Here is a 24,505-nt window from a genome sequence, read left to right as displayed (position 1 = left end):
GCAGTGTGCACCTGCTGGGCTTGCTCTGTGCTGTACCTCTGGGCTACCCACAGCCCTGGGCACTTCTGAGTTCCCAGAGAAGCCCCTGGGACTGTGGCAGCCAAATGTCCAGGTCCTTCTTCCTGCTGCCCTCACCACCAGCCAGTGAGGAGTATAAGCAGCCTCCAGTCTGAAAACCTCGGGACTCCAAGATGTCCAGTGGGGCTGGCTTCATCCCTGAGGTCTGTTCTTCTCACCATGGATACCATCCGTGACATTTGTTCCAGTCAGATCTGGGAGGACAAATAGGGGTGGAAACCATGCTGGTCTAACCAAGCCTCATGGTGGGCAGTTTGAGGGTCCCCTCTGAGGTCAGAGCTAGGGGCTGTCCTGGGGGTGGTATGCCAGTCATGGTGGCTTGTCCTGGGGGAGGTGTGCAAGCCATGTGGCTCCTGAACCACCCACATGCCCACCCACTCTCAGCCCCACTGCTGGCCTCAGACACTTGCTGCCTGTGTCACAGCAATGTTGTAAAAAGAGAGATTTAATGAAAAGAATGGTGATGATGCCCTAGCGAGAACTCCGAACCCGGTTCAGCTGAGGCTGCAAGTTACATAACCGCGGGGTAATGAAGGCAGGGAAGCTCTGAGGGCCATGGGATTTTTCTTTTTGATCTCCAACTTCCAAGCCAGATCCCAGGGAGCTTTAAATCTCCTGTCGTCCTAGTTTAAATGATCTTTCCGGTCTTTTTTTTTTTTTTGGTTTTTCTTTTACTTCCTCACTTGGAATTGACTTCTTCTAGCATCTGCACTGGGCATCCTCCTGGAAATGTTCAGGGGAGGAGGCCCAGCCTGTCTTAAAATGCATTGTCCTGGGGTCGCGCCGGGGGGTAGTGGGGCGGCAGTGCAGGGAGGGGACTGGGAAGAGGGTCACTGGGGGAGGTCCCCAGGGGATGCTTTCCCACTTTCCAGCCCTGGGAATGGGCTACCTGGGTCCAGACTCCAGTGTCACCACTGCATTCGTTTGCTAGGGCCCCCACAACACGGTCCTGCAGGGTGGGGGTCTTAGACAACTGAAAGTGATTTTCTCACAGTTCTGGAGATTGGAAGTCAAAGATCAAGGTGTCTCAGAGCCAGTTTCTTCAAGGCCTCCTCCTCAGCTGGCAGGTGGCTGTCTGTTTCCTGAGTCTTCACACGGTCCCCACTTTGTGCATGTCTGTGTCCTAATCTCTTCTTATACAGACATCAGGATTAGGGCCCATCTATCTGACCTCATTTTACCTTCATCACCTCCTAAGGGCCTCATCTCCAAACACAGTCACATTCTGAGGTCCTGGGGGTTAAAGCAAAAACACATAAATTGGGGGGACAGAATTCAGCTCATAACAATCATATACTAATTAAGTGATCTTAAGCAAGTAACTTTTATGCTTCTTGTGCTTCTGCTTTTCATCTGAAAAATGGGCACAGTAATCATGCCAGCCTCACAGAGTCTTTGTGAGGATCAACTGAGTTAATACTTCATGAAATAAGTGTGAATTTGAAGAGTGTTGGAAATTGTTACTCCCAAGGGAAGCAGAGCGAATTTTAAATGCACAGCCTTCTCACTTTCATGATTCTTTGGGAAGAACCATGCCTGACTCCTTCCTCAGATTCATAAAGGGTCTGTAGCCAGTTGTTTTTACTGTTTAAGAGTACTCAATAGTTCCAGTTCCCTCAAACCAAAGGGTAAAGCCATGGCAGGGTGGAACCCCGGGGCAGGCCAGGGCTCCCAGCCACTGCCCAGCTCTTCTTTGTGGCACCACATACCTCCCCACACCACCCACTCCTGCCCACCTGCAGTGGCTCAACCCATGGCCACACATCCTTTTACTTTCCTGCCATCAACAAATAGAGTCTGGTTGTCTCCTTGACTGTGTGCTCACTAGGGCTTCCCTTCCAGAAAACACGTGGGGTGGAGGTGACACTGCGTGCCCCCAGACTGGGTCCACAAAGGCGGTAAGGCTCCCCACTTAGCTCTGTCTCTGTTTCTCAGGACATGGACCTTTGGAGTCCTGAGCTACTGTGGAAGAAGCCAGCTACCCTGGAACTGTCACGCAGGAAAGATGATCCAAGGATGGAGAGGGATGTCCATGGTCCCCCAGACTCTCTGCCCCAGCTGTTGGGATGTGTCCACCCCAGGAGGCAGATAAGAGAATAAGCAATCTTATTTCATACGATTCCAGTCCCCGATCCACAAGCCACCCCAACTGATGCTGACTAGAACGGAGATGAGCAGGCACTATGGACTCTTGGGGTCTGTGAGCCTAGGAATGGCTGGTTTATGCCCCCATGTTTTGGAGTAACTTGTTAACGGCTGATAACACTGGAGCCCCAACTTATCTCCAATCCAACCATTTCGAGCGGGCTTTGTGGGGTGTTTCTCCCGCCAGCAGCCCATCCCTTGGAGCAGTGGGGTATAGATCTATCATAAGGAGTCTATAAGCTGTTAATGTTTGTACCATGTTGAGTTTATTGAAAACTGGCTGAAGGAACTTGTGTTTATTGTTCAACGACAGTCGATGGTCTTAAAAAACCAGTTCTCGTCGTAACTTGTGAGTACTAAATTATGGATACAAATTAAATGATAGCAAGGGAAAATCTTAACTGATTGGAAGGTTGATCAAGAAGGAAGAGACCGAAGGCACGGAATATCTGTGGGTTTAGGACACTTTTTTCTGCAGGGGGAAAAAATCACTTAGGACCCACCAAGAGGTCACAAAGCCATGCCCCCTCCTCACCAAAAAAAGACCCTCCTTTGCATTTTCAGAGGAACTAGCCTACCTTATTCCCCTCCACACTCACTCTAGAATCCCCAACTTCAACTCAGTAACTGGGAATTCCACCAAAATCTGCCTTGCTCAAGGGTCTCCCAGCCCATCTAGGCTGTAATCCTGCAAAGTCACCCTGATTCCTGAAGCAGATCTTTTTATCATCAGGGCAGCTTCCAGCATGTTAGAAATAAGATTAAATGGTGGTTCCTTCCTTTGGGGATAAAAGAAAGGATGAATTGAGGAGTCTTAACAGTCTGTGTGCTGACAGTCCTCTTTGGGGAGAAAGCCCGACAAGATAACGATTGTATTTCAGCATCTCAAGTTCAAAGCTCTTTAAAACCAGCAAGTTCTGCAGTGCTCTGTATTGGAAGACCCCGTAGATGGTGAGATTAGGCATTCTTGAGAGAAAGAGACGAGAAGAATAAGAACTGACATCGCTAGAACATTAGCTGTCTGACGTTAAAGCCTTACCACAGGCTGAGGTGCGCCTGAGGGGCAGGCAGCTGCAGGTCTACCCCAGCTGCTGTTGGATGTCACTGGGAACACCCCACCACCACCCCAACCCAGCACATTGATGGGGGAAAGCGGACAAGACGCCACCTGCCAGCATATTACCGGATCTTCTGTCTTATTTGGGCAGAGCAGATGGAATGAGTAATTCATTCACTCCTTCCCTGAGAAATGAGGCCCCTCAATAAGCTCCCATAGTTAACAAGTAATATCTATTAAATGTTCATGATGCCCTGGAGTTGGTCGTCACACTGCCTTCTAGAACTGTGCTGTCAAGGAAAATAGCCACTAGCCCCTGGTGGCTCAGACAGTAAAGAATCTGCCTGCAATGCAGGAGGCCCAGGTTCGATCCCTGGATTGGGAAGATCCCTTGGAGAAGGGAATGGCTACCCACTTGAGTATTCTTGCCTGAAGAATCCCATGAGCAGAGTAGTCTGGTGGGCTACATGGGGTTGCAAAGAGTTGGACACGACTGAGCAAGTAACATTTCTATCATTTTTTCACTTTCCCATTTAAAATTTAACTTAATTTACATTTAAAATTCAGTTCCTCAGCCACACCAGTTAGATTTCCAGTGCTCACTAATGACACGTGGATAGCAGTTACCATGCCAGACAGCAAAGATTCTCGACTGTTTGTATTGCACAGCTGCTCTAGGCCTTAAGCACACACACTGTCTCCATAGCCAGTGCTAGATGGAAAATGGGCCTGTTTGAATGTGATCCAGACATCTGGGGAAGAGCGAGTCTATGCCTATGGAGAGAGGCCACACCTGATTCAGCCCGGAGGGCTGTGCTACCTACCAGGTGCTAACCCCTGCTGGCCTGTCACATTCCTGTGTCTCTAGAGGAAGAAAGGGAGCTAAAGTTTACATGTGAAGTGACAGTCGCTCAGTCATGTCCAACTCTTTGTGACTCCATGGACTGTAGCGCACTAGGCTGCTCTGTCCATGGAATTCTCCAGGCAAGAATACTGGAGTGGGTTGCCATGCCCTCCTTCAGGGGATCTTCCCAACCCAGGGACTGAATCCAGGTTTCACGCATTGCAGGCAGATTCTTTAACAGCTGAGCCACCAGGGAAGAGTTTACATAATTCTCTATAAAAGCCCCCTTTTCTAATTTTTTTAAATTGAAATATAGTTGAGTTACAATGCTGTGCTAATTTCTGTTGTACAACGAAGTGACTCAGTTTACACACATATACATTTTTTTATAGTCTTTTCCATTATGGTTTATCACAAGATACTGAATACAGTCCCCTGTGCTTTACAGTAGGACTTCATTATTTATCCATCCTGTGTGTAATAGTTTGCATCTGCTAATCCCAACCTCCCAAAAGGCCCTTTTTCTGAACTAACCTAACAACTCCTTCTCTTGTCAGGAGGCAGGACAGAGACCTCCCTCAAAAGAGTCAGGGCCTCAGTACATCTATTTTGGGTCTCATATCCTCTTAATTTTCTTTAAGAACTTACTTGGTTTTTTAAGGGAAATTTTTTTAAACTTTTCATTTTATATTGGAGTGTAGCCCATTAACAATGTTGTGATAGTTTCAGGTGGACTGCAAAGGGACTCAGCCATACATATACATGTATCTATTCTCCCCCGAACTCCCCTCCCATCCAGGCTGCCACATAGCAATGAGCACAGTTCCCTGTGCTGTTAAGCAGGTCCTTGTTGGCTATCCATGTTAAATACAGCTATGTGTACATGTCCATCCCAGACTCCCTAACCATCCCTTCCCCCTTCATTCCCTCAATAACCATAAAGGAATTTACCTTCCTTGGCTAGACACCGCCACCTCTTGTTTTGAGGCTTCTTTAACTGGCACCTGCCTTTCCACCCCTCCTCTCTCTCTGATGCTTTGATAGGACTCTGCAGTTTGATCTTGTCTTAGCTGCCGAAGAGCCATTTTTCTAAACTCACTCGGTGATTACTGTGCAGGCCATGGGCCCAGAATCCTGGAATCCAGGATTCGAATGCTGCCTCACTTATCTGAGAAGGAAGTTCAAATATGTTTGCTCTGTCAAAGTGAAGCTATGTGTTGGAGTCAGCTATTGCTGTGTAATAAGCAGTCCATAAACCTCAATTGTATGCAATAATAGGCATTTATTTCTTACATATCTGTTCATTCTGGGGCCAAGATTGAGACAGCAGCAGCAGCTACTCAAGGGAAGGTATTCTCACAGTGATGGCAGAAGTGCAACTGATAGGGTAAGAAAATATGCCAGAATTCTAAGCTCAGAACTGGTGAACCACCACTTTCTGCTCTCAGTCCAGTGTCCAAGGGACTTGGAAAGTTCATTCTACCTTTTGTAGGAAGAACTACAAAGGTATGTGAAATAGAATGTGGGTCCAGAGTGGAGAATCAGGGCCAATAATTCAGTCTGAGACATGGTGCTAGACCATCCAGATTTGGGAAAGAGGAAGTGAGCACATACTCACTGAATCCTGAGTTAGGACATTGTTAGGTTGAATCCTGATTCAAGTGGGTGAGTTCTGGATGTATCTGTTCTCGATGGCTGTGTAACAAACTATACAAAAAGTTAGTGGTTTGAAACAACAACCACTGTACAAGGCTCATAATTCTGTGGGTCAGCAATTAGAGCTCAGCTCAGTGAGATGATCCTTCTGGTCTGGGCTGCTCTTGGCTGGGTTTGTTTAGTGTCTCAGGCTGGAAAGGCTGCATCTCATATTCTCCAGCAGGCTGGGTCACGTGCTGGTGGAAGGGTTCTCACTGAGAGCTAAGCTCGAGGTCTCTAGACACCTAGGTTTAGAGCTGGGGCCCCAGAACTTCTGCTGCATCCAATGGCCCAAAACAAGTCAGCCCAGATTGGGGATGGAGGAGGGAATAGATTGCACCTCTTGATGGAAAGAACTTTATGATCTTGGGTCATGTCTGCAGTTTACCCAATAGACCCAAAATATATATATCCCACGATGGGAAATTAAAATACAAGGCTTGGTCCCCATCTAAAATTTACCATATATAGTCAAGTTGAGGAACTAAAAGTGCAAGTGCGAGTAGAATTCAGAGGAGGACGTGTCTGTTTCCTCAGTTTCTCCCTGTCCAGTGGGGGCATCACTGCATGCCCTGTCTTACTTGGTGAGACAAAAGCAAAAATCCAAAAGCATTTGACATTATATAATATACTATAATAGCAGCTAGTCATTATTAAGCCAACATCTCACCAGCAACAGTTCTCTGGGTCTGATCCAAGACCATCTCTGTGAAAGTCCAGCCCTAGCCAGTACCACCTGTCAGGTTTTTTCTAAGGGATAGAGTTGCAGCTGCTCATAACAGCTGTCAACAGCAGCTGTAACCATAACACTAAGCCACAAGTTATTACACTTTCATTTTTTCTAGGAGGCAAAGTGACTACAAACATATATTGTATCCTTTCTTCCCACAGGAGTGTATTTGTTCAAGAACAGTTGGCCACAAGTGAATACAAATAGTAACTCCTTAAAATATATATCTTTTCCATGGAGTCCCAGTTTTCCATTTCATCCCACTGAGAGTTTTAATACAACACTCTCCTACTTCACATATTTTTAATCTCTTCATCTGGTTCAAATTTCTTTTGGATTGCCCTTTCTCCATATTTGTTGAATTCTATTTTTCTTCTCGTTTATCTGTGGGGATAGTTACTGTTGGGAAAGTTTGTCCACTTTCCATCACTTTGGTCTACCGTAGCTTTGTAGGCTGTTGGTGAATTTGTTTCAGTAACAGTTATTGTTTTTAATATTGCTTGGATTTATAAAATATTTCAACTTAGTCCCTTGTGCTTAATCACTTAGTCATGTCTGACTCTTTGTGACCCCACGGACTGTAGCCCTCCAGGCTCCTCTGTCCATGGAATTTTCCAGGCAAGAATACTGGTGTGGGTTACCGTTTCCTCCTCCAGGGGATCCTTCTCACCCAGGGATTGAACCTGCAGCTCTTGTGTCTCCTGCATTGGCAGGTGGGTTCTATACCACTAGCACCACCTGGGAAGCCCCTTAGTGCAATAAAAATCCATCAAAATTCAGAATGAAAGGTAAGTTAATGTTTCTTGAGTACCAATTACATCCAAGCACTGCAGTAAGACTTGATGTTACCCTTTTTATCCTCCTGACCTTAAAGAGGAGGGTTGTTATGGAGTTTCTGCTGAGGAAACTGAAACTCAGAACAGTGAAGCACCTTTCCTAAGTTCTAGGAAGAGAGTAAAGAAGAGCAAGAATATTATTTACATCACTTTTCCTGATGGCAAAGCTGTGACATAAGTTATACATAGATTAAGTCAGAAATTGCAGTATTTTACTCAAAACCATCGACTTTCATACTTGGTTTATAGCAAGTGACCCCAAAACGGATGTTTAATTGAACAGAACCAAATCTATCTTTAGGGTACCAGGGCAACTTATATCAAGAGGAAGTGATTATTTTTTGGTCTTATACTCCTGGGTTCTGATTCCAAAGGAAATAATGAGTTGGGTTGCCCAAAAAGTTGTTTGTGCTGGTAACCGAGCTGGGTCCTACATGCCACAACTGAGGATCCCATGTGCCCCAACTAAGACCCAGCAGAGCCAAGTAAATTTCCTTAAAAATAGATGAAGGAATGACACATTGTAAGATGCAAGGAAGAGAAGACTAAATCATTCCTGGCCCATATTATATTAATTGTTCCACTAAGTTAGCAGTGAATGGAGCCCCAGGGTAGCTTCAAGTGGGAAGAATGTTCAGTTGAGGGATTTGTGAGGTATTTAACCGTCACATTCTCTGAACAAGTATAAACACTGGGTAATGATAAGTGACAAGGTTTCATAAGGAGACATGGATTCACACAGGTAGAAGCAAATGTGAAGTAACTTTAAAGGAAATTTTCATCAGCTGCCAAGTTGAACAGATACCTTCAGGAAATAGCTGCAAACATGTTCATATGACTGATGAGTAGAGAGAGATCATCAGAATAACAGTAGCAAGTTGCTGGAATAGAAGCCCCAGGCACTCCTTGCCCCACGGAGACACCGATTTGACAACAATAATAGGGACTAGATGTATGGACCATACGTTGCCTGTGTGAGAACTTCAAAAACCAGTTGAAAGGTCACAGCACCCTAGGTGAGTTGCAGTGCCAAAAGAGGTGCCCTGGGGAAAGTGGGAAAGTCCATTGCACTTAACGTGGCATGCTCCGTCCCCTCCCAGCAGAGTGCACTCGCCCGTCTGGCTGCTTCTCCCTCTGGAGGGAAGAGAAAGGTGGAACACACGTCCAGCGTGCTGCCCAGGGGATCAGTTTCTGTCTTGCCTGACCCTGATCACTAGCAGGGAAACCAGTAGCAACCTTGGGTGCCTGGGGGCCACTGAGAAGGAAGGTGAACCCCAACTCCCCTCGACTTGCCAGAGCTGGCGCTCTGAGCCGGCAGTATTACAAACAGACACAAAGGGGCGCTCATGAGTAGAAACAGTGCATTTCCTCAGTCGGGAAATTATTACACATAGGAGCCTTAAAGAAGTGACCCCAGGAAAGGTCTGAGAAATCTATAGACTCTCTAACTGGTCTAATTGGATACGATTATCCGCTGGATCATGGAAAAAGCAAGAGAGTTCCAGAAAAATATCTATTTCTGCTTTATTGACTATGCCAAAGCCTTTGACTGTGTGGATCACAATAAACTATGGAAAATTCTGAAAGAGATGGGAATACCAAATCACCTGACCTGTCTCTTGAGAAATCTGTATGGAGGCCAGGAAGCAACAGTTAGAACTGGACATGGAACAACACACTGGTTCCAAATAGAAAAAGGAGTACGTCAAGGCTGTATATTGTCACCCTGTTTATTTAACTTCTATGCAGAGTAGATCACGAGAAACGCTGGACTGGAAGAAACACACACTGGAATCAAGATTGCTGGGAGAAATATCAATAACCTCAGATATGCAGATGACACCACCCTTATGGCAGAAAGTGAAGAAGAACTAAAAAGCCTCTTGATGAAAGTGAAAGAGGAGAGCAAAAAAGTTGGCTTAAAGCTCAACATTCAGAAAATGAAGATCATGGCATCCAGTCCCATCACTCCATGGGAAATAGATGGGGAAACAGTGGAAACAGTGTCAGACTTTCTTTTTTTGGGCTCCAAAATCACTGCAGATGGTGACTGCAGCCATGAAATTAAAAGACGCTTACTCCTTGGAAGAAAAGTTATAATCAACCTAGATAGCATATTCAAAAGCAGAGACATTACTTTGCCAACTAAGGTCTGTCTAGTCAAGGCTATGGTTTTTCCAGTGGTCATGTATGGATGTGAGAGTTGGACTGTGAATAAGGCTGAGCGCCGAAGAATTGATGCTCTTGAACTGTGGTGTTGGAGAAGACTCTTGAGAGTCCCTTGGACTGCAAGGAGATCCAACCAGTCCATTCTGAAGGAGATCAGCCCTGGGATTTCTTTGGAAGGAATGATGCTGAAGCTGAAACTCCAGTACTTTGGCCACCTCATGCGAAGAGTTGACTCATTGGAAAAGACTCTGATGCTGGGAGGGATTGGGGGCAGGAGGAGAAGGGGACGACAGAGGATGAGATGGCTGGATGGCATCACTGACTCGATGGACGCGAGCCTGAGTGAACTCCAGGAGTTGGTGATGGACAGGGAGGCCTGGTGTGCTGCGATTCATGGGGTCGCAAAGAGTCGGACATGACTGAGCGAGTGAACTGAACTGAATTGATCCCCTGTATAAGAACAATCTATAAAGCCTGAGAAAAATGTCTATTTTCTTCAGATGCCCAAATCTCAACAGAAGATTGAAAGGCATACAAAGAAACATGGAAACATGAACAAATCATAGAACTAAAATAAATCTCCAGAACATGACCCTAAAGAAAGGGAGACCTATGGACTGTCTGATGGAAGATTCCAAATAACTATCATGAAGATGCTGAGTGGACTGAGACAGAAAACAGATAGCTAGATGAAATCCAGTAAACACGGTATGAACAAAAGTAATATATCAACAAAGAGAGATAAACTATTAAAAAGAATCAAACAGAAATTCTATAGCTGAGGAATAAAGTAACCAAATGGAAAGATTCACAGCAGGAATGTTTCGGATAAGCCAAGATACAGCAACTCTTCTCTTTCTAAATTACATTTTCAATTTTATAGAGTCCTAAGGCCTCTTGCCTCTCCTTCTGCCCCATCTTGATAATCAGGAAGAGCAGAGGAAATAAATGTGGTAGAAACCTCATGTTGAGTACTTTCACGTTAGTGGGATTTGTGGAGAGGGAGGGTAGGTTGGAATTATGGGCTTAAAGAAGGATTTTGCAATTATCTTTCTTTCTGTTATAATTAGGAAGCCTCTCTGTGGGCAGTGCAGGGACTGTGTGACCACACTTTGGTCTCAGAATTCAGTGGTACAGCATTCTTGAGGACCAGAAATATGTGCCGAGTTTCTGTAAATCTGGGCTGTGGGTGCTGAGATGACCCACACAGCCCCCACCCTCAGCCATGTTGAGACTTCTCTGTGCATCTACAGGAACTCATGCAAGAGTTAAAAGCGTGAACGTGGCTGAGCCTGGAGGACTTTGTGCTCAGTGAAATAAGCCAGACACAAAGGGATAGACCTTGTATGATCCCACTTATCTCAAGTACCCGGAGTGGTCAGATTCACGCAGAGAAGGTGGAAGGGTGGTTGCCAGGAGCTGGGGGAGGGAATGAGGAGTTAATGTTTAATGGATACAGAGATTAAGTTTGCAGAAATGAAAAAAGTTCTGAGGATGGATGGTGGTGAGGGTTGCGCAAAAACATTTTTCTTTTTACCATTTCAATAACTTCAAATTGATAAAGAGTCTATTCATTTACAAAATTCACTAATTCCATTCATTTGTTTAACAGCTAGGATTCAAAGTGTTAAAGATTTGAGGTACCCAAGTGGAACCAAACACTAAGTAATCATTTTAAGCACCATTTCCAAAGAATGTGCTCCATGTTTCAAAATTATTGTTTGTAGCCTTTAAATGACAATACTAACATCCTACTAATGACCATATTATTCACTAATGTCACTGAACTGTACACTTAAAAATGGTGAAGATAGTAAGCCTTATATCATGTATATTACCCCCAAAACAGAGTGTAAAAAAATGCAAGCAATATGGGATTCAGACTCTGTCAAATATGGACCTGAGTCTGCCACCTCCAGCTGTGGACCTCGGGAAGTCCCTCTGCTGTTCTAGCCTGTTTGCCTCTTTGTAAAATGGGACTGACCATGACCTCTGCCCAGGATTGTTGGGAGAGACAGAAGATGAGACAGTTTCATTAGACACCCACTCTGCAGGCACCGCCTTGGATGTAGGGCTGTGGGGCGCCACTGACCTAAGGAAAGCAGAATGTTTATATGTCAGGAAAAGAATTTGAACCGCATTCTGATTTGAACCTTGCTGGGTATGGAATCGGTTGAGTTTCAGCCCCTCTGGGCACCTGGAACGTCGAGGTTGTCATTGAGGTTCACACTAGGACAGGTGTACTCATTTCCTACCAACACTGTCAAAAATTCCACAAACTTATGGCTTCAAACAGTACAAGTTGATTTTCTGAGCGTTCTGGAGGTCAGAAGTCTAAAGCTAGAGCATCAGTAGGGCTGTGTTTCTTCTGGAAGCTACAGAAGAGAATCCGATTCATCATCTTGTTTGGCTTCTGGAGGCACCGGCATTCCTTGGCTCAGGGCCCCTTCTTTGTGTCGCTCCAGCCCCTTGTTTCTGTCAGCACTTCTACGACTCCCTCTGATTCTCTGCCTGCCACACAGGAGTTTGTCTTCACGGTGAGCTGTAAGCTCCACAAGGTAGGGACCCGCCTTTCCTCTTATTTTTTCACTTGAGGCAAAAACAGTCTTTTCTATAATGCTTGCAAGCCTGGGCTTTGGAAATGGTCAGCCGGCTCCACTGCTGGGCCCCAAGGTTAGCAGGCGGCCGTGATCCTCGGTTTCTCACATCTGTAAAATGGAGACATTACGTAGCCCTGCATGAGTCAGCTGGGGCTGTCTTGACAGAGCATCACTCACTAGGGGGCTTGGACGACAGCACTTTGAAGTCTGAGATGCAGGTGTTGGCAGGATTTGTCTATTTTGCGGTCTCTCTTCTCGTCTGGTGGCCGTTTTCCTCCTGTGTCTTCATGTGGTCCTCCTCCCTCTGTATGATTTGGGTCCAGAGGATACCACTTCCAGGTGGCTCAGACAGTAAAGTATCTGCCTGCAATGCAGGAGACCCGGGAGTTCGATCCTTGGGTCAGGTTGGGAAGATCCCCTGGAGAAGGAAATGGCAACCCACTCCAGTATTCTGGCCTGGAGAATCCCATGGACAGAAGAATCTGGTGGGCTGAAGTTCATAGGGTCGAAAAGAGTCGGACACGACTAAGCGACTTTCACTTCCTCTTATAAGACTCTAGTCAATGTGGCTTAGAGCCCACCGTGCTGCTGCTGCTGGTGCTAAGTCGCTTCAGTTGTGTCTGACTCTGTGCGACCCCATAGATGGCAGCCCACCCGTAGGAACCTCTTTTTAACAGAATCACCTCTTTAAAGGCCCCAGGTCCTAAGGTCCTGGGAGTTAGGGCTACAAAAAATATGAATCTGAGAGGGACATAATCAAGCCCCTAGCATCCATCCTGTGCAGGAATGAAATGAACTAAAGCCTGTAGAGAAAAGTCATTCGTTTGGTGCCTGGCACATGTAAATATTCAATAAAAGGCCACTGCCGCTGCCCTTCTTTTTTGAGGAAGTTAGCCAATACTCCCTCCTACCCCTTTCTATATCTGCCGTGAAATAGTTCATATGTTTAGAAGAGGAACAAATGCTCCGTGTGTTTCCATTTCCTTTGGATTTCCCCAGTCAGTGGTTATCTTTTACACTCGTGGCCAGGCCTAAGTGCTGAGACGTTGCCAGTCGAAAGCAATGCCTGTTGTTTTCTCCCCATGGGTGGAATTTATATGCTGCACAAGGAGGCTGCTTATCTCTTTGAAATGCTCATTATCAAGTATGCCTGACTCACCTTCTTCAGTGCAGCAGTGCTGACTGGCTTTGGTTTTCATAGACCACTGTTTTTTAATTTAACATGTATTTATTTATTTTCGTTTATTATTAATTTATTTATTTGGTCTTAGTTGTGGCAAATGGGATCTTCGTTGCAGCATGCAGGATCTAGTTTCCTGACCAGGGATCAAATCCAGGCCCCCTGCATTGGGAGCACTGAGTCTCAGTCACTGACCACAGGAAAGTCTCTATAGACCACTTTTGCTTTGGTTGGCTTGTGCCCTCTGACTCCTGGGATCTGGAGTCGTGTCGTTTGTAGGAAAAGGGAGAAAGTGAGTCTTGCTTTGACAGATCCCAGCTGCCGGGCTGCACCAGAATTCTGCTGGGGAGACCCTTGTCCCTCTAAGGAGGAAACGAAGGGCTTTTCAGTGTGGATGCAGATAACACAGGCCCAGCCCTCTTAATCAGCTTCCATGTCAGCTCTTTCAGAATGCCGGAAGTGATGACCCCATCAGCCCTCCCAGATCCTCATCTGGATCAAAAGACATGCCAAAGTGGTCAGAGCAGCTTTGGTCACCAGACCTCAAAACATCCCAAACACCCCTCAGCAGATAAACGGATAAGCAAAGGGAATAATGATCAGCAATAAAAAGGAACACAGTCTTGACACACACGACACAGATGAGGCTGTCTGTAGGTCAGGCCCGTCGCCCCCGCTGGGAACCCAGCTGGCAGCCAGCGTCAGCCACCAGCCACACCACTGAACAAAGCTTCTGAGGATCCCAGCCCTCACCTTTGAGTCTCTCTAGCCAAAAGTGAGACCCAGCAATTGCACACTTCTTGTTTTATGCTGACGTGACTCTCAAAGCAAGGTTTTATTACAAATCTAAAAGAGATGTTAAAACAGAACTACTTTATAAGCAGAGTTGTGGATGGCAACACTGCTAGTGTGGGGGCTCTGAAATGGTCATAAGGAATACATAAAATCTGTTGTTGTTTCTCAGAATCTCTTACATGCTGGCAGGGTTTCCTTCTGCATTGTGGGGGACAGGGGATGACTGATAGTTTCTCATTTCTGATCATCTGGACATACCTCAGACTACCAGGTGGTTGCAGGCTGGGCCAGTGGTCTCAACCCCTGCCAGATGTTAGGAATCACCTGGGAAGCTTTGAGAAATCCCAACGGCCCAGCCAGAGCCTGAATCCACTAACTCAGCATCTCTGGGGGTGGAACCTAGGCATCAGTGTTTCCTAAAGCTTCCAAGAGATTCCAACGTGCAGCTCTGATTCGAAAGGTCTGGGGTGCAAAAAAAAAAAAAAAAGAAGGGACCTTCCTGGTGGTCCAGTGGTTAGGGCCCCCATTGCTAGGACCTGGGTTCTATCCCTGGTTGGGGAACTAACATCCCCCAAGCCGTGTAGTGCAAAAAAAGAAAAAGATAAAGTCTGACATGGGCTTGGGAATCCATTGACAGATTCAGGTCACTCTTATGATCAGCTAAGTTGAGTAACCTTGGCAAAGGTGTGACCATGTGGGCTCTTGAGTTCAGACCTGGTCAAAATATGGCTCAGTCACTTTCAAACTGTGAACCTTGGGCAGGTTATGTAGCCTCAGTTGACTCATCTGTAAAATGGGATGAGAAAACGATTGGAAAGAAAAAGGCAAGTGAAGTGCGGTGAAGTATCTGGCTCATAAGAACCAATTTTTAAATGTTGGCTATTAAGGAAGAGGCTGCATCTCAGGCCATGACCTCCCAGGAAACACTTACTATTGGGTCCCTGAAGGCCCCAGATCTTCAGAGGGGCGTTTTCTTTCCTGAGGGTGAGACAGGGTACTCCAGGTAAAGCCATTCTGTTCCTGATGCCTCCACGCACAACGTTCCTTTCACCCCAAAATCTTAGCACCTCCGAGGTTTTTGTGTGGATCCTTAACACGCTGCTGAGGGACTGATGCAGATAAAAATGATTGTTCCTGGTGGAGAATTGAACGTTGGAGGAGCACGGGCCCCTGTTCCCACACCACACGTGGAGGATGAGGCTGGGAGACTGGGAGACTGCGCTCAGGCCTCCGGGCCAGGGGGTGAGCAGAGTAGGAGACGGAGAGGAGGCACAGGTGGAGGGGCGAGACCCCCACGCCCTTCCCACATCTCAGCTTTCTTCAAACCAGATTAGCACCTCATCCTTACTGTTGTACCTTCCACGCTGCACTTTGATCCCACACCTGAGCCTCTGAACCGCTCAGGCACTACGTACTCCCCCTTTACATGGTCATCCGCAAAGTGAAATTAACACAGACACTTAGATAACCTCTCCCCTCGATTTTGGCTAGAAGCTGCCAGCTCTTTGGGGAAGGGGCTTTGTCCGCTGGCAGGTGTGACTGGCTGCCACGGCCTCTGCTTCACTGCTAAATGCAAATCAAGGCTGGGTATATTTTGGTGTTACCGTATTTTAATCCTCCAGATCTTTAATGCAGGGGAAACGATCTGCCAAGCATCCATTAAAGAACGGTTCCTGGGTTCAGTCTGCCGTGGCTGCCGGATTGATTCATGGGCGTCACCTGTTCCCTCCACCGTGAGTCACAGAAGTGACTTAAAATACGTTGCCTGACACATCGACTGGGGCTGCATGCGCCACACAGACTAGCAGCCAGTATTTGTTAGCACGAAAATGTCACTGCACACCCCCGAGATCAGAATGTGACCGTTTCTACACCTAGGGGGCAAGTGCTTCCTTTCCAACCTGGCGCTCCCACGGCGGGCGGCCACCCACCTTCCCTTTGGAGATGTCACCAGTCAGGTTAGTTCCTGAGATGATGCAAGTCCCGTTCTGTGTCAAGCAGCGGGTAGACATCTTCACTTTGAAGTACGCTCTACACATTTCCTCTCCTCTGTAACTTGATGATGCAGAGAAATGTGGCTCCTTCCAGGTGTGAAATAGACCCTTCTAAGTCCATACCCAAGCCTGTGGACTGAAAAGGAGCCGGCCCTCCTGTTTTTCCATCCTCTTTGGCTTCAGCATTTTAATTTTCAGAGAGACCAGAGGGAAATAGGACATCTTCCCCACCGTGCTTCCACTATTGGTTTCTGACAGCGTGGAGAGCATCATGTAATGGAAACAGTAATGGCTAATAACGCAATCGTGTGCTGTAGCCAGCGTCTTACTTCCAGAAGCTTCAGCTCAAATACATGGTCTTGAAGTGAAGTGAAAGTCGCTCAGTCGTGTCTGACTCTTGGCAACCCCCCCAGGCCAGAATACTGGAGTGGGTAGCTTCCCCCTCTTCAGGGAATCTTCCCAACCCAGGGATCAAACCCAGGTCTCCCACATTGCAGGTGGATTCTTTACCAGCTGAGCCACCAGGGAAGCCCATCCATGATCTTAGCTGTCTTATTTCTGAACTCACATGATACATATTAACTTCGTTTTCCATCAACACTTCCAGAGAAGGCAATGGCAACCCACTCCAGTACTCTTGCCTGGAAAATCCTATGGGTGGTGGACCCTGGTAGGCTGCCATCTATGGGGTCACACAGAGTCAGACACGACTGAAGTGACTTAGCAGCAGCAGCAGCCATCAACACTTCAAATGCAGAGAAGCCCCACTGCACTTTGGAGACCCCAGTCCCATGAGGATGCGTTACAGATCAAGAAAGTAAAATGATCACTCAAGCCTGGACATTGTCCTTTTAGGCTTTATAATTGATAAAATGAGGAAATACTTGCCTCTGATGTGTACCTGTCTGCTAACCCAAATGATATAAATTTAAAAATAAATAAATTCACTGTGCTTTAGAATTCTTTATACTGTCTTTTCAATAGATCAAGTAGGAAAACTTGGAAGGGAGCAGGAATTTTCTGGCCTGGTTCTTCACTGTACAAAAGGGTGGTTTCCCAGCATCTTTTCTAAAAATTATACTATTTATTTATTTTTGGCTGTGCTGGGTCTTCATTGCTGCAAGGGCTTTCTCTTAGCTGTGGTGCGCAAGCTTCTCACTGTGGTGGTTCCTATGGACCTATTTATTCTTTTTCAGAATTTTTTTTCCCTTGTAGGTTGTTACAAAATATTGACCTTAGTCCCCTGTGCTATACAGTGGGTCCTTGTTGGATATCTATTTTATATATATTAACGTATCTGTTAATCCAAAAATCCTAATCTACCCTCCCTCCCCTTTCCCCTTTGGTTACGCTAAATCTGTTTCTCATGTCTGTGGATCTAGGTCTGCCTTCCCAGTCAGTTCATTTGTGTTGCATTTTGAGATTCCACATATAAGCAAATTCTTGTGACACTTCACTCCTGGGTGTATCTCTAGAGAAAACCGTAATCTGAAAAGACGCATGCACCGCTGTGTTCCCTGCAACAATATCTACAACAGCCAGGACATGGAAGCAACCTAAATGTCGACTGGCAGATGAATGGATAAAAAAAGTGTGATGTGTATAGACAATGGGTTGTATTTTTGAGCTTACAAGTGTGTGTGTGTGTGTGTGAATGCTAACTCGGATTATTGGATCATTGTGTAAATCCACGGTTAGGGTTAAAGCAGACACTGCAAGTGTCCCCTCCCATGACCCCTCATCCTCACCTTTTGAGTTCCCACTGGCCTGACTTCCCCATGCCAGAGCCTGCATTCTTCTATCTGAGGGCTCTTCTTGGCCAGGGAATGAACATTCTGGTTGCAGCCCTCAAGCAGTGACTGGTGGAAGTAGGTGGATAAATACCCCAGCTCACTCTCCCCTTGGAGGAGATATGGAAGAGGCTTGCTCTCCAGGGTTCCTCAGAGCACCCCACCAGGATCACACCCCACCAGGATAGCACCTGCCCCCAGGATAGCGCCCCACCAGGATTTCGCCGCAGTCACCTGCTGCTGTGTCTTTATCTTTTCATTACCTGCCTCACTTTCCCCAACAGTGTTTTGTAGAATCACTTCCCAAATAAAGGATATGCACTCAAATCTTGCCCTGGGCTCTGATTCTGGGTGAATCTAAGAAAACACATCTGATGACTTGAAATTACCCTAAATGCCCTTCTTTTATAGGCAAACTCATATGTCCCTAGTGCTGGCGCAACAGTGCCTGGCAGTGAGCACAGGCCCCATGCCTGTTCCCAGGAGCTCATGCCCACACAGTCCTTCCTTAAGGTGGCTCTGTCTTCCCGAGAATTCTGATGTGTGCGAGAACACTCTGAGCTACCAGGTTTTGAAGGCCTAGCAGGCCGCATTTACATCCAACATGAGAGCTCTTACACCTAATGTTCTAAACGATTGGGAAGTTCGGATCGTTACAGCATCCCTGGTGGTTGTTCGGTTCGGTTCGGTCAATGCAAAGTCATCAGGAGACTGCTGTATGCCTGCATGGTCCCAACATGGCCTCATCTTTATTTAAATATGTCTCCAGTAGCAGCTTCTTCACTTGTCATTTGTTTTCCTTACATGAAACTAGAACTCAGAGTGGGTTTTCTTAGGGAAAATGTAAAATTTTAAATATGAATTCACTTTCTGTTCCTGTTTGCAAAGAGTAGTAAGAGGACATTCATAGTATTATTTTGCAGTTTATCATTGTCTTTTTATATGGCCTGACTCTGACTGTCCATTCTCAGTAGAAAATTTCCAGAAAGCGGGAGCCATTTGTATTTAGGTGACTTTTCCCAGGACTGAAGCATTTTGAACGAGTACCTGAATAATGAAGAGACAGCAGTGTCAAGACCTGCCCATCAGCTGCTCTGACCTCCAGCACCATTGGATGCCCTCAGACCATGTGAGGGACACCCTAGAACCCCAGCCTTCCTCCAAATCTCATGGCTGTCTTGCCTGAGATAAGAATTGGCTGTGGGAACTGTGTCAGCTCAAAAGCTTGGAACAAGACTCATGTTATGATTTTCAAATCCCTTTTCCATGAAATTTGTGTGAAATAACAACATTTCTCTGAAGTGATAGCAGTGTTATGTTTATGCCATGTAACTGTTATGGTGTTCTGCCTGCTTAAACGGGTTTTTAAAAAGGCAAAGTGTTCATGAGTTGAGGATATTCATTCTTTTTAAAATGTGTCCACGATGTCAAATCCCATTCTCCATCAAGGAAAAAATATTAAATTGTATTATATATGCCATCTGCCCACATGTATGATGTACATGTATTACCATATATGTCAATAGATATATGGAGATTTGCAATACAAATCCATGCACAGAAAATATATAGTTCTATCATAAACAATTAATTTTAACTTCCTAGCAGGAGTCAGAATTCCAAATGATCACTCAGTATTTGAATACAGGAGGAGGTGTTTTCCTCTGTTTTAGAAGTGTGGGTTTTTTTTTTGTCTTTTCGCCTCATGCCACTCTGAAATTAAATGAAATTATAAGAAGGAAACTGAAGCTGCATATTCAATAGAAGAAGTGCAAAATGCACTCCAGAAATAGAAGAGAAATATCAAGATGCAGTTCCAGCTGGGAGGGATTCCTAGAGCGAAAGGGGAAGGACAGAGCCTCTGGCTTTAATTTACAGAGGAGTCTGCCAGTGGTGACCTCTTACAGTTCTCGCCGTTTGTATTATTGATTAATGAGGTCAAGGGCAGCGTCACTTACTGCTGACTTTCTCTGGGGACCCTTCATTCTGCAGAGTGCTCCGGAAGATGCTGTCTGCCGGCAGATGCCAAAGAGCCTCGCATGTTGACACAAGGGTGCTGACAGATCCCTCTGTGGCCACGGGTGCATTCGGAATCTAAGTCAGATGGTGCTGGCCTCTGTCTAGAGATTAAAGGCCCTCCACTGAGAAGCAGAGAGAGTGGCTTGGACCCAAGCATCAGTGTATCTATGTCTGTGGAAAAGCTAACACTTCCATCACCAAACAATGAGCTGTGTTGGTATTAAAAAATAAAAGAAGAAGAAGAAGGAAAACATAAACTACCTAAACGGAATAGTTTCCAAGTTTTCTCTTTCCCTCCTGGGATATGTCCATAGCACGTCCATATCCCTGTCTGCAGTCTCTGTGGTCACTCCTTCTGCCTTGATTTCTTGCTCGGGCTCTCTTTAAAGCAGTGTATTTTTATATTGAGCTGTGAGTGTGTGAAAGTGTTTTAGTCACTCATTCGTGTCCAACTCTTTGCACCCCTATGGACTGTAAGCCAACCAGGCTCCTCTCTGTCCATGGAATTCTGCAGGCAAGAATACTGGAGTGGGTAGCCATTTCTTCCTCTAGGGGATCTTCCTGACCAGGGATTGAAGCCAGGCATCCCGCACTATGGGCAGATTCTTTACCATCTGAGCCACCTGGGAGGCTGTGATCACTGCTTTTTGGTCTCTCACCAAATGCCCCTGCCCAATGGCTTGAGGTCATGGAGAAAAGAAGGCCTCCACGGGGGATGTCACAGATGGGTGTCTGCTTCCACCCTGCCTCTGTTTACTCGCAGTAGCATAGTGTGTGGGGTCAGGCCCATGAGATCCAAGCTTTCGGGTTCAGATCCCAGCCCTCATCCCACTGCTAGTTGTACCACTGTGTTCAAGACTTCAGCTTGGCCATGCCCACACTGCCAGCCAGTGAGGGTGGCAGTGCCCACCTTATTGGTTGCTGTAGAACTGAATGAAATAAACCTTCCAGGCCCTCTTGTTTGCAGGAGGTGTCAGATAAGTCTTTCTTATTGTGAGTAGTGGTCACAGAAGAGGAAAGTAGAGGACACCAGGTCATGATCACAGCTTTCTCTGTAGATGCTGCAGAATCAAGGGTGCTTTAATACCCTCGAGAGTCTGGGGAATCATTCTTCTCTGGTTTGACTCCTTTCTTGTCCTCCAGTTCATTGCTTCTATAGAAAGGAAATTGGTTTTGCCAAAATAGACTCACAGACATAGGAAACAAACTTGCAGTTACCAAAGGGGAAAGGGGATGGGGGAGGGATAAATTAGGAATTTGAGATTAACATATACACACTATTTGTATGACACAGGTAACAAGGACCTACTGTGTAGCACAGGGAACTACCTTCAATATCTTGTAAATAACCTGTAATGAAAAAGAATCTGAAAAAGAATATATATGTATATATATATAGAACTGAATCACTTCACTGTATACCTGAAACATTGTAAATCAACTATATTTCATTTTTTAATTTAATAAATAAATTTTTAATTGGTTTGGGTAATTGTAGGCTTTGAATCTAGAGCTGAAGTGTGGAGATGGTCTATACATTAAAAACTATTCTATTTATAAAGAGATACAGTAGATCAGTATCCAGGCAAATCTGACATTTAGACCTAATGGGATGTGTATTTCGTAGAACAGTAAATCTAAATGGATAACTTGCATTACACTTTCTCATTTTTATTTTAGTTTTTATTTTCATTAAAGTTATACACACAGAGCTTAAAGAGGCAACAGTTCCAGGTGGCTTCCTCCTATCCCACCAGTGCCAACCTGCCACCCTTCAGAGGCAACTGCTTTCCACTAGTTTGGTTGTTCCTGATACTCACTCCGTGTCTCCAGATCAGGTGCTTCTAGAGCAGTGACTTGACCTTTCAGTTTTAAGTGTTTTCCAAGGCTTTACAGTGTGGAGGGTTAAGGTCTTTTTCAGCCCTCAGTTCAGTTCAGTTCAGTCGCTCAGGTGTGTCCGACTCTCTGCAACCCCATGAATCGCAGCACGCCAGGGCTCCCTGTCCATTACCAGCTCCCAGAGTTCACTCAGACTCACGTCCATTGAGTCAGTGATGCCATCCAGCCATCTCATCCTCTGTCGTCCCCTTTTCCTCCTGCTCTCAATCCTTCCAAGCATCAGAGTCTTTTCCAATGAGTCAACTCTTCACGAGGTGGCCAAAGTACTGGAGTTTTAGCTTTAGCATCATTCCTTCCAAAGAATACCCAGGGCTGATCTCCTTTAGAATGGACTGGTTGGATCTCCTTGCAGTCCAAGGGACTCTCAAGAGTCTTCTCCAACACCACAGTTCAAAAGCATCAATTCTTCAGCGCTCAGCCCTGCTCACTCCAAATGCCCAGCCCTCCATCCTCACCAAACACTCACACCATCACTTTACTTATACAGCAGTCTGCACTGCGTTTATTCTGACTGTGTGATGACTGTTTATAGCTCAGCCAACACTAGGCAACGATTCGTCTTCCTTCCCTGCACCACTCTGTGCTTTCCCCATGGTGTACGGCTGTCTCTGTTGCTGTTGTTCTAGGCAGCAGGGCTCTGTCCCCGGCCACTCTGTGCTTTCCCCGTGGTGTATGGCTGTCTCTGCTGCTGTTGTTCTAGGCTGCAGGGCTCTGTCCCCGGTGCTCTCCAGTCTTCTTCCTGTGGGTCCGGAACCGTAAGATATCCCATTGATTTTGTCCTCCTGGCGTCATTTCTGCTGCGTCTTCTGATCAGCTACAAAAGTTTCTTTTAGAACCTCCTCTTACCATCTCTCTAGAACCTTCTTTCACCACCATTCTGGAGATCTTTCCTTATTACAATAGATTTTTCTTGTTTGATGTGAGGATTTATTTTGCCAACATTCTATGCAACAGGTGTTTTACTCCCTGGTTTTAGTGGAGCAATCTTCTAGCAGCTTTTTGGAAAAGGATACGTAGGAAGTCAATTTTTTGAGATAACTGAACTTTTATTTTTATTCTCCTCTCACACTTAATGAGCAATTTGGTCAGGTGTAGAATTCCAGGTTGAAATCATTTTCCTTTCTAATTTCAAAGTCACTCCTCCATTGTCTTCTAGCTTTCAGCTCTCTGGCTGAGAAATGAAATATTATTCTTTGTATATCATCGTGTTTTTCTCTCTCCAGTGACTTCTAGGACTCTTTTATGGTTCCAGTATTCAGAATATTCACAATGACATGCCTTGTGTGCATCTTTTTGTCCTTTGTGTCAGAAAAATGAAAGTCCTTAACTTCTGAGAACTTCCCTTTAATTATTTATTCAATCATTTCCTCTCTTCTGTTTCTGAAACTTCTCTTCTGTAAATGCCAGGTCTCCTGTCTCAGATAAGGTGGCGGATGTACAGTCACTGGTCTATTTGAAGTGAGGGAAGAAGTTTGCAGTTAAATTATTTTAAAATTTTTTTATTTTATATTGAAGGATAGTTGATTAACACTGTTGTAATAGTATTAGGTGGGATTAAATTCTGCAACAGTCTTGCAGTCATCCCGTTTTCAGGCCACCTTTACCACCACTTCTAGAGCTTGGCCCACTGCCAGCTGAAAGACTTTGTTCAATTGTTCTGCTTTCCAGCCTCCAAAATTTTGTTGCTCTGATCAATTCTTCTAGTCTCTTTCTCTCCTAGGTTTATGTCTTGTTTAAAAAAAAAAAAATCCCTTTGCTGTAACCCTGTTATAGTATAACAAGAAACAGCAGTGGTACTGGGATGTTCAGTCCACCTATCTTTAACTAGAAATCCAACTGATTTTTAAGAAAATTCAGAGTTGATACTTGCCACGCGTTTTAAGTCCATTTGCTTAATTATAATAAATTTTAAAATATTCACCACCTTTTATGACCTGATGGAACGTGAACAATCTAGTCCAATTTGTCCTCTTCCGTAGATGGTGAGTGGTGGCCACAGGCTCTCAGAGGAAACAGTCCAAGGAGAGATGATAAAAGGCTGGAGAGGACTCTCTGTTCTAAAGTGATTCTTGTGGCACAAGTCCTTTTCTTGATAAGCCCTTCATCTGTAACTTGGATCTGCAAATACCAAACCAAGCAAGGCAAAATTAGCACAGAAAATACTCAGTGTCCCTACAGTGGTGGAAGAGTGTGTTACCAGAAAGAGGCTGGCCTCGTTATTCATTTTTAGTTCTATTTAAGCCATATCTTTCATGTTATTTGAATCCAGAATACCCTCTCTGGTTTGGCTTTGCCCTGATCTTTTCTTTATAATTGGACCCAGTCATCCAGGAGGGAAGAGACACCAAAGGTGGTGTCCCTGGAATCCCTTTTCAAATTGTCTTTGCTCCCTGTTGTCATTGTAGCTCAGAGTAGCATTGGCTGTGTCCTTTTCCACTTATGAGGCAAGATGAGTCCTGTGGCCATGGGGTGGCTGACACTTTCCTAGGGAGGTGGGAGAGAGTGAGAATGACAGCCTAGAAAGCACCTCTGACCTAGGACTCTCCCAGGCTCCTTTTGCAAAGAGTCTGCAAAAATGTACCTGCTTTGCAAAACAGAGGGAAGATACCAGGTTTCCCTCCATGAAAGACTCTGAAGGACTTACCCAGGGGAGAGCACTCTCCTCCAGAACAGG

The 24,505-nt window shown here is 45.4% G+C and overlaps 1 protein-coding gene across 1 annotated transcript in view; it reads left to right on the top strand.

Moving 5' to 3' along the window:
• The window catches only part of SLC24A3 (solute carrier family 24 member 3), a 161,392-nt gene that overhangs the window by 90,614 nt on the left and 46,273 nt on the right, over positions 1-24,505 (top strand). The gene's annotated exons all lie outside the window — the stretch shown is intronic.

Source organism: Oryx dammah, unplaced genomic scaffold, assembly GCF_014754425.2.
Source record: "Oryx dammah isolate SB20612 unplaced genomic scaffold, SCBI_Odam_1.1 HiC_scaffold_10, whole genome shotgun sequence".
In the NCBI taxonomy this organism is placed as follows: Eukaryota; Metazoa; Chordata; class Mammalia; order Artiodactyla; family Bovidae; genus Oryx; species Oryx dammah.
Note: the sequence above shows the minus strand (reverse complement) of the source record. Positions and strands in the feature narration are given on the sequence as shown.